Source organism: Chiloscyllium plagiosum, chromosome 15 (genome assembly GCF_004010195.1).
Source record: "Chiloscyllium plagiosum isolate BGI_BamShark_2017 chromosome 15, ASM401019v2, whole genome shotgun sequence".
Lineage (NCBI taxonomy): Eukaryota > Metazoa > Chordata > Chondrichthyes > Orectolobiformes > Hemiscylliidae > Chiloscyllium > Chiloscyllium plagiosum.
The window spans coordinates 16,218,833-16,228,492 of record NC_057724.1 but is presented as its reverse complement, the minus strand read 5'-3'; positions in this window follow the sequence as shown (position 1 = coordinate 16,228,492).

Sequence of the window (9,660 nt, the reverse complement as noted above, 5' to 3'; positions counted from 1 at the left end):
ACCTAATCTAGTCCCATTTACCAGCACTTGACCCATATCCTGCTAAACCTTTCCTATTCATATACAGATTCAGATGCCTTTTAAAAGCTCCAACTGTATTAGCCTCCATCACTTCCTCTGCCACATCATTCCACACACGCGCTACCCTCTGCGTGAAAAAGTTGCCGCTTAGATCCCTTTTAAATCTTTCCCCTCACACCCTAAACCTATGCCCTCTAGTTCTGGACTCCTCCACCCCAGGGAAAAGACCTTGTCTATTTATCCCATCCATGTGTCATCAGCTAACTTGTAAATGGCGTAAATCTAGTATTTTGTGACGCAGTCATGGGTATACGGTGAGTACAGTAGGGGGCAAAATCATATCCCTCATGATTTTATAAACCTCTATAAGGTCACCCCTCAGCCTCCGATGGTCCAAGGAAAACAGCCCCAGCCTATTCAGCCTCTCCCAATAACTCAAATCCTCCAACCCTGGCAACATCCTTTTCTGAGCCCTTTCAAGTTTCACAACGTCCTTCTGATAGGAAAAAGACCAGAATTGCATGCAATATTCCAACAGTGGCCTAACCGATGTCCAGTACAGCCACAACATGACCTCCCAACTCCTGTACTCAACACTCTGACCAATAAAGGAAAGCATACCAAATGCCTTTTTCACTATCCTATCAACCTGCGACTCCACTTTCAAGGAGCTATGAACTTGCACTCCAAGGTCTCTTTGTTCAGCAACACTCCCTAGGACCTTACCAGAAGTGTGTAAGTCCTGCTCTGATTTGCTTTTCCAAAATGCAGCACCTCGCATTTATCTGAATTAAACTCCATCTGTCACTTCTCAGGATCAGCAATTAAACATTATTTCATTAAGATTATTTTCTACCAGTGAGGGGTCTTTGTTGTTAAGTGGTAGTTTCCCTACTTCTGAGCCAGGAGGACCAACTTCAAGTCCTACTTGCTCCAACCTTGTGTCATAACATTTCTAACAGGCTAATTACAATTTTTTATTGTTTACTAAATCCTCTTCCTCATTTTCTGTTCTGTTTTATTATTCCCATCTTTTGCTTTTATGATGCTTGTTCTATAAAGTATCCCATTATTATCAGCTTTTTAAAATTCCCCTTTTACTACAGAATGATAAATCAAAACTCAGCAGCAGGAAAAAGAGATCCACTTAACTTTCAATTATTTTGTCACATTTTGTAAGTTGCCCCCTACTGTACTCACTGTATACCCATAACTGTGTCGCCAAATACCAGACTAATGCCATTTACAAGTTGGCTGATGACGTTACTGTAGTCAGTCGAATCTCAGGTGGCAACAAAACAGATGGGAAGTAGAAGAGCTGGAAAAATGGTGCACTGAGAACAACCTAGCTCTCAGTGATGGCAAAACCAAGGAACTCATTATTGACTTGCGGCGGGATGTTACTCATGCCCCCCCTACACATCAACAACACAGAGGTGGAATGAATGGACAGTGTCAAGCTCCTGGGAGTGGTCATCCACAACAAGCTTTCTTGGACTCTTCATGTGGACATACTGGTTACAAAGGCCAAACAATGTCTCTTCTTCCTCAGGCAGCTGAAGTAATTTGGCATGATGTCAAATAACCTTGCCAATCTTTATAGGTGTGTCATCGAGAACGTTCTGTTTGGATATATCATTACCTGGTAAGGCAACTGTACTGTTCAAGATCGGTTACAGAGAGTGGTGAACTTAGCCTGGACAATCACAAAGGCCAACCTCTCATCTGTAGAATCCATCTACCAGGTCCGCTGTCAAGGAAAGGCCTCAAGCATTCTCAAAGATCTATCCCACCCTGGCAATATTTTTCTACAATCTCTACTATCGGGGAGAAGGTACAGAAGCCTGAACATGTGCATCAGCCGGTTTCGAAACAGTTTCTACCCTACTGTTGTTAGAATACTGAATGGACTCATAAACTCTTAACATTCGCCTGTACCTGTGCTTCTGTTTTTGCTGCTGTTTACCTATTATTTACTTATTTATGCTACTTAACTATGTGATATACTTGTATTGCTTGCAACACAAAGCTTTTCACTGTGCCTCGGTACACGGGACAATAAATTCAATTTAAATTCAATTCAATTCAAAAGATTAGAGGAGAATGCAATTGAGATTCAATCGGCAATTATTTCTTTGTTTATTTTAGCAATCTTTTGATAATACAAACATCAAGAAGCCTAAGGCAACTGCTACCCTTATTGAAGTGATTCTAAATGCTTCTACAGTACCTTGAGATGGATAACTATAATCAACATTGAAATAAATTGTGCTGTCTCAATGATTGGGGTTGTGGGGAAATCAGGAGCCATTTTGTTGCTGAATATTTTGCCATTCCCCCATAGCATTCCTGTTTTATCGAACAGTAATTTAGACTTCAAATTAAAGATGGATAAAAGCAAAATTCTGCCAACAAAATCTTTGTTGATTTTGCAATATTTTCATTAGTTTCAATAGTTTCGTAGCTTTTTGGTAAGAACAGCGGTAATCTGTCCTTTCATTTCAAAGACTGCGCCTTCTGACCCTTGTAGTTAAGTAGTAGTTGCATAAGTTTGAACTCTGCTAAGTCATTTCAAATGGTCTGCTAAAGCATAACTATAGCTTCAGTACCGAGTTTGAATTCATTTTTATAGATGTTTGTCAGTGATGAGAAATTCTTCTCAAGATTCTTAATTTCCCCCAGAAAGTCATCTGCCTGACTTGCCTTGATTGTTACGTCATAAATCCTTACATCATCAACAACTTGAACTTGTCTTTTTGTTTAAAGAACTTACAGACTTGTTATATTCCTTAATGTACCTGTTTTTTTCAAAAAGATAACGTATTGCACCCACTGCTGCAAAGCTTTCCGATGATGTGCTCTTCTCTGAACACAACATAAACATGTTAACATGATAAAAATACAGTTTCCCTCTCTTTTGGAGGTTTTTCTGGCTTCTTCTTTGGTTTTCTGAAGGATGGAGCAGCCATATTTGAGCCTATTGCCTAGACAATCAAAGCCTTGCTATTTCCCAAAATATACTCTAGGTTTGCTTTCTCCAGTCAGCCTCCTTTAAATAGTTCATGGTTTGCTAAATAGCAAATTTCAGCTTTTGTCCTGAAAGGGTCTAATAGAACAGTATTGATTACACAATTAGCTAGTCAGTAACTAAATCATCTCTCAAAGCTCCGATGCCACAATTAGTATCTGATCTGTAAAGCTTGTTTATAATGTTGGCAAATTCACCCAGTTTCTGTCCCCTCTGTTCAAACCTTGTTCTGTTCTTTGGACTGGAATAAGTGTCAAATGCTGTCAACACCTCCTCAAATTATATAGTCGCTTCATCAGCTCCATGCTTGAGTAGAACAGTTGTCAGCCAAAATTGTGCTATTACATATGAAAACACACTGACTGGTGCTTCAAACATTTACCTGCGATCCAGAGCCTGTTTTGTATCTCTCAAACCTGGCATGTCTAGAGCTTGCATCTCTGTCCTTGCTGCTGATCCTCGATATTCCTGAGCTTTAGGGGTAATGATTGGTTGTTCCATGGATGTCAACATCTTGTACTTGCCACATCATTCTGCTTCCTTTTTCTTCTGAAGACTACATGGTCTCGAAGCCTTCCTTTCTTCTGAAGTCTCTGCTGTCTCTGGCCCCAGTTCTCTTTGAAGTGTGTTTGGTTTTGTTCTTTTTCTGGATAATTGCAAATTGTCATTGATTAGGTTTTTGATCTGAGGCATCAGTTGTTTCTAACTGTTGCCTGTGGTGCTACCACCATCCTTTGGGATGGACTTGACCATGGAATAGTGATCTGTGTTATGATACTATCTGCTTTTACTCTGAGACCAGCATTGTCTCGCTCCCTTTGGTGTTGAACATGTTGGCTGTCCTTATCTGCTCCATTCTGCCAGTAATATGGATATTGGCATGGTAAAATAATCCCAACTCCTTATTCACACTATCCACATCAGTCCAGTCTAGGATGGAGTGTGATTTTCCTAACAGTCTTCATCTCTGAGTCTTCCCTCTGAGTTCTATCCATGTCATGACTACGTGTTAGTTGATTGCAAGTAAATGTCTAACCTGAACAGCTGAAAAGGCATTGAATAGTAGACTAATGATGAATGGTTGCATTTATGGTGGGGTTTCTTTTGTTTCAGCTAATGCTTTCAGGTGATGCTTTCACTCTAAACTACATGTTTGAAGAATGAACATATTTTCGACAGCACTCGATTGTCTCATGAGAAATATGGTTCCCTTATTGAGAAATGCTATTGATCTATTCCTGATGAATGTAACATCAATAGCTTGAAGATGGAAGACTTCATTTCATAGAATATAGTACAGAAGTGAATGAAAACAGTTAAACTCTGCTATTATGGAATAGGAGCCTCAACCCATGAGCTCTTGACTATGCCTAAGATTTGATGATTGTTTGCCTAGTTATGGTAGTTCCACCTTTTAGAGCAGATCAGCAAGCTGCTTACAAACCTAGGATTGTATTGATAGATCGGTAGAATGGAAGACATGCTGAATTAAGATTCCTTCAAAGTGGAACTCATTAATATACATAATTGATATTATTCAATGACAGGTACCGCAAGCTACTGAGAAAAGTCGATTCCAGAAATTACATTCAATACTCCGAAAAAGCCCCCAGGAATATTTATAGTGTTAAAGGAAGCAGCAAAATTGGAAACAATTACTAAAGAAAAAACTACAAGTGCAAGATGTGATGTTACAGAACAAAAAAAAATCCCTAATTATAAAACTTTCATTTTCCGCAATGTGATGACAGCAAAAAAAGACAGGAAATAAGTATTAGAGTTTCATGAAAAAGCTTTATTTAAAATTCATGTATTCAAAATCTTTTTCTGTTAACTGTAATAACTGCGAGATGATTTAACACGTTAAAACCGCTGGCTGAAATGGAGTAGGTGGATATCACACTTATTGCAAAATCATAAGCTCACAATATATAACCTTTACTGACATGAGCCATTCATATATCTTAAATGTCAAATTGGGCTGCTAACCTTTAAATCATAGAAATGACTATGTTAGGAATTTTGTTTCACGTCTTCCTAGATACATTCTGACTAACCGCAAGTCATGGTTCTTGCATTTTGGATTTGATAATAGGTTTGGAAATAGGAAGTCCACTCTGTGAGAAACCATAATCAAGTAACAAAGAACTACAGATGCTGGAAATCAGAAACAAAATCGGCAATTGCTGGAAAATCTCAGCTAGTCTGGCAGCAGATGAAAGGGTCTGTGGACCTCCTAATGTTAATGCTGCTTTCTCTCTACAGATTATACTGGACATGCTGAGATATTCCAGCAATTTCTGTTTTTTTTTAAGGGAGTATGTTACCACAAGTAAATAGTCAATAGTTTTTGTTCTCTATTCTCCCCACACCCCCTTTCCTTTCAGGTCTATTTTAACATGCTCGGACCATGTGGTTTTACAGATCACTGCTGGGGAAAATCTGATCAAGGAGGAAGTGATAAACCCAGATTGAAACTCCAATATATGTCCTTCTTTAATTTTATCCTTATTGCAAACCATGACAGCAACCTCCTCATGCTTAGAAATTATCATCAACATAAATGGTTGCAAATATTCAGCATTTTACCCAGTTCCAGCCTTTTTGAGCTACTGCAAGTTGAGCTCAGTTGAAGATGGAGGGAACAAAGTTTGTCAATGAACAACTTGAGTAGCCGGATAGATATTCTGATGACATGGGACAAGATTTTATCAGATGTTAGCAAACTAAAGTGCACAGTAAAACAAGGCACCAATGGTGTATCTTTTTATCAAGATGTTTGAAAGCATTTGATGCCCTGGAAGTTTATATTCCTCTGTTAGCCGTCCATTATTGTCAGTCTTTCTCCGTATTCCACTTAACTTAGATTTGCCCAAGATAACAAAGGTCTTGGAAAAGTAGCTGTCTGAGACTTTGCAGAAAACGTATGCTATAAATAGTTTCTGAAGAAATCACCATTCTTTCACAAACATTTCTAAGCATCAGTACAAATTGCACTGAGCTCCAAACCAGCAGCAGAAAAGGCAAGAAGCAACTGCTGTAGAATGCTCACAAAATAACTAAGGAGGAATGGAAGCTTACAAACAAAAAATGAAGGTAACAGAGAGTGTCTTCAATAAGTATATGGTCATGTTCATTTCACCCCAATTCCATTAAGTATCAGGTATGCTTCTCAAGACTAGGTGCACTCAATTAGGCTACACATTCTTGATGTGCCAAAATGAATACTTTCTGAAAAAAAATTGGAAACCTAAGTTCAGGACAAAACTGACACAAACTTTATGTGTAGATTAAGTCAGGAAAGCCAGCACAGCTTTGTAAGAGAAAAACTATCTTTAAATGAAACTGATTGAGATTTTGATGAAATAATGGAGTTTTTGGGTTCCCTAATATGTTCTCTGTTTGAATTTCCACAAGGTATTCAATTAAGTGTCACATAATAGGCTTGCCAGCAAAACTGGACCCCATTGAATAAAAGTGATAATGAAAACCATGGCTACAGGTTGATTGAGTAACAGGAGACAGAGTAATGATTATTTTAGATGATTGTTTTATTGGTCTGGAATCAAGTTTCCAAAAGGAGAAGTACTAGGGCCATTGTTTTCCTTGACATATATTAATGACTTAGACTTAAGTATACAGGGCTCAATTTAAACAAAAATTATACTGAACTTTAAGTATGTTAACTAGAAGAATAGTTATAGATCACAAGAGGATATAGAAACAGACAGACAAAGGGCAGACATATGGGAAATTAAATTTATTGCAGTGAAGTTATACCTTTTGGGAGGGAGAATGAGAAAAGGAACAATACAAAAAATCTAAGCAGGCACAGGGCAGAGGCATCTCGGGTATATGTGCACAAAATTTTAACTTTGAAGCAGTTTGAAAAAGTGGTTGAAAAGGCACAGAGGACCCTGGGCTTTATAAATAGAGGGAGTTTCCATATATAAGAAAGTTTTGATGAACCTTTATAAAACAACAGTTAGGCCTCAGCTGGAAGGTTATGTCAAATGCTGAGCAGAACACTTTATGAAGGATATAAGGCTCTAGAGACAGGGCAGGAAAGAAATACAAGACTCATAGCAAGGATGAGGGACTTCAGTTACATGAAGAGTTTGGAGAGACTGGGATTGTTTTCCATGTAGGAAAACATGGTTTCATGGGGCTGCTCAAAATAAGTGTTTAGCCAGAACCAATAGAGAGAATTTGTTCCCACAGCATTGAAAATTAGAACACATATTAAAAGTGATTCACAAATTAATTAAAATTGAGGAAAACCTTTCAGTCAGTGATCAAAAATGCTGTCTTTCTGTCAGTATTAATTTCAAATGTCTAATCCCAATGTATTACAACCAATCATTTTAGAATGTAAAAAATACTTGAATCAAGATCTCCTTTGAATTGACATTATTTTAGAGTGAATAATTCTCAAACGAGTAATGTCAGTGAGCATGTTTCCCAAGAATGTCCTTTTAAAGGTAGTTTGCAAAACTGCTAATAAGTGTTAAATTCCATTTAGGTTTGAAACTATCCAATATTTAATTATAAAAAAGCCAATCAAGTAGTGGCTAGTGGTTGAAGACATTTGATTACATGTCATAACAACCTATCTTTACCATGGAGGGCAGCTGTTTGGAAGGTTTGGCTTGCAACACAGTAGATAAGTTTTACAGAATGGTAACAAAAAATCCAAATATAGATCTGTTCTGATGGATAAAGGAAAGTTAGACTGACCAGGCATGAGGAGGTGGACACCTGATCTAGTCTAAGCCATTTATTAAATAGAATTAGAGTAAGAATAATTAGGTTTATTGCCACATACGGCATTATCTTAGGTACTAAGGTACATAGATACAAATTCTTAAGAACACATCTTTAGGGGAAAACATTAGAAAAATAAAGAACTAAAATGTCTAGTGATAAATTAGAAAAATAGAGAAATAAATTCAGAATAACAGTCCTGTCTACTCAGACCATGCTGGGCTTCACCTCAAGGCTGGGAGTGGCATGGATTTGAGTCCATGCTGAGGCTGGGGGTCCAAGTCCACGCTGAGGCCTGGATTTCATATCCACACTGAGGCCTGCATTTCGAGTCCACGCTGAGGCCTAGATTTCCACTCCACATTGAGGATTGGATTTCGAATCCACACTGAGGGCTGGATTTCCACTCCACGCTCAGGCCTGGATTTCGAGTCCACACTGAGGCCGGAGGTTTGAGTCCACGCTGAGGCCTGCATTTTGAGTCCACGCTGAGGCCTAGATTTCCACTCCACACTGAGGGCTGGATTTCCACTCCACACTGAGGACTGGATTTTGAATCCACACTGAGGCCGGAGGTTTGAGTCCACGCTGAGGCCAGGGGTTCGAGCGCCTGATGAGACCTGGAGTCCATGCTGGCTTTCACCCTGGCCATGTGTGATGCCACTGATGATGGGAGGTGAAAAGAAAAAGAAAACATGTGAAAAGAGAGAGGAAAAATAAAGAAATGGATGGTGCAGACGGGCTCCAGCTTCAGAGTCCTACTCTATCGCCATCTTCACTGCGATGGGGAGCAGGAAAATACATCAAACTAGGTTCTACAGTGCTCAGCCACCAATTCAATAGTTCTATTAAAATATCCAAATAAAATAAAACATTCGTACTTAGTGCAGAAATGAGGAAGCACTGTACTGCCAAACCTTTCTGTTTAAACTTTATGACAGTGATTACACATCACAAAAGAAATTTGCTGTAAACCGCTTTGGACTTAAATGCAGGTTTTTGTAATTTTTACAGACTTCCTCCAACATTTTCTGTGTTTAGTTCAGCTCTTCAGTGTCTGCTGGGTCATTGACTGAAACTTGACAGTCATACAAGACCACAGTGTGGTAACTTTCAGGGCAGAGTTTCCCTAATTATTCCAAGGGCTGTAGAAAGTGAAAATGGAGCTTATACTAATCCCAGATCCCAAGCCTGTTTACTTCTTATCTCCAAGGAGAGTATCATATCCCTTAACGTATCAGGTCAAAGTAGAGGTTAAATTGAGGGGTAATTTCATTGATTACAGAATCAACAATTGACCTCAGGACTTGTGACAGTTTCAATATCAAGATCAAGCTTTGTGTTAACACAGCTTAACAATGCAGTACAAAGAGAAATCTATCTGCTCTATCCATGGATGACCTTTCTGGAAAATCGTCAAAGAGAATTTTTTTTACAAAATTATATACTAATAGTGTATTATGGTAAATACGATTTTGCCAGGAGGTAAATTACCAACTTACCAATTGCTGATCACGTTCACTACTCACTCTGGTTAATATCATTTGAATTGATTTCCATTTGATCTTCAATGCATGGTGTTCAGCATCTTCCAAGGCAGATTAGAGGAATTTACCACATGGATGATGTACTAATCGGTGGTGCTACACAAAAGAAGGAGGTGGTCAGTGAGTCTGTGAAGTTTTAAGACATTGCAGCAAGCAGGGCTTATTTTGAATGAGAGAAGTGAAATTGACAAGATCACTATAACATTTTTGTGGCACATAATTCAGCAATAATTATGCTGAATTCAGCAATTGTCCCCCGAAGTCCAAAGTATATTGAGAATTCTAACAACCAAACAAAAG